Source organism: Piliocolobus tephrosceles, chromosome 17 (assembly GCF_002776525.5).
Source record: "Piliocolobus tephrosceles isolate RC106 chromosome 17, ASM277652v3, whole genome shotgun sequence".
NCBI classification, from domain to species: Eukaryota; Metazoa; Chordata; class Mammalia; order Primates; family Cercopithecidae; genus Piliocolobus; species Piliocolobus tephrosceles.
Window position 1 is genome coordinate 59,977,132 of NC_045450.1, and position 1,090 is coordinate 59,978,221.

Below are 1,090 nucleotides of genomic sequence, written 5' to 3' on the forward strand. Positions count from 1 at the left end.
ATCCAAAGAAATCCGAAATCTGAGACACTTCCTGTCCCAAGCATTTCAGATAAGGGATACTTTTTATTTTCTTTTTTTAAATAGAATGCTTCATGAATTTGCATGTCATCCTGTATTAGTCCATTTGCACGCTGCTGATAAAGACATACCTGAGACTGGGAAGAAAAAGAGGTTTAATTGGACTTAACAGTTCCACATGGCTGGGGAGGCCTGAGAATCATGGCAGGAGGCGAAAGGCACTTCTTACATGGTGTAGGCAAGAGAAAATGAGGACGATGCAAAAGCAGAAACCCCTGATAAATCCAACAGATCTCGTGAGACTTATTCACTACCACGAGAACAGTATGGGGGAAACCACTGCCATGATTCAAATATCTCCCATCAGGTCCCTCCCATACACGTGGGAATTATGGGAATACAATTCAAGATGAGATTTGATCGGGGACACAGCCAAACCATATCACATCCTTGTGCAGAGGCCATGCTAATGTTCTCTGCATCATTTCATTTTTTTTTTAGTATATGTGCCGCCAAAGTGAGCACCAGACGAGGGGTACTTAACCTGTACTCCTGTCTCTCTGTGCACGTGCTGATGCTTCTCCAAGATGTATTTCAGGAGTACAGTTGCTGCATCCGGGACCAGGTACAACTCCAGATTTATTAGACATTGCCAAAGTGCTCTGTAAAGTGGCACTAATTTATACTCCTGCAAGTATGGCTGTCTTGGGGAAGGAGGACTCAGGGGCACAATTTAATTACAGTAACGTGGATGGTGTATTTCACGTAATAAAGTGTTGTGAGCTAGGCAGAGCAGGATTATTCACCATCCTCAGCAAACTTTCCAAGGTGAGGAATCCGAGACGCAGGGGTAGAGGGATTTAGCTGGATCCCAGAGATAGGAGGGTTAGAGGCAGGATGTTAAGTCACGTGTCTGACCTGATAGCACTCTCCTTAGGTTAGTTTCTCTCCCTCCTCCTCCCTAGCACAGCCACCTTGTACCTTATATGAGCACAGACTCAGCCTATGCATCATCTTTCTGAGACCACAAACAATGAAAGCTGGCTCCATAGCAGGGAGAGAGGCCCCAAGG

At 45.2% G+C, this 1,090-nt stretch overlaps 1 pseudogene; it reads right to left on the reverse strand.

Moving 5' to 3' along the window:
* Positions 1-430: 430 nt before the first annotated feature.
* On the reverse strand, positions 431-543 carry LOC111536163 (annotated as a pseudogene).
* Positions 544-1,090: the final 547 nt, after the last annotated feature.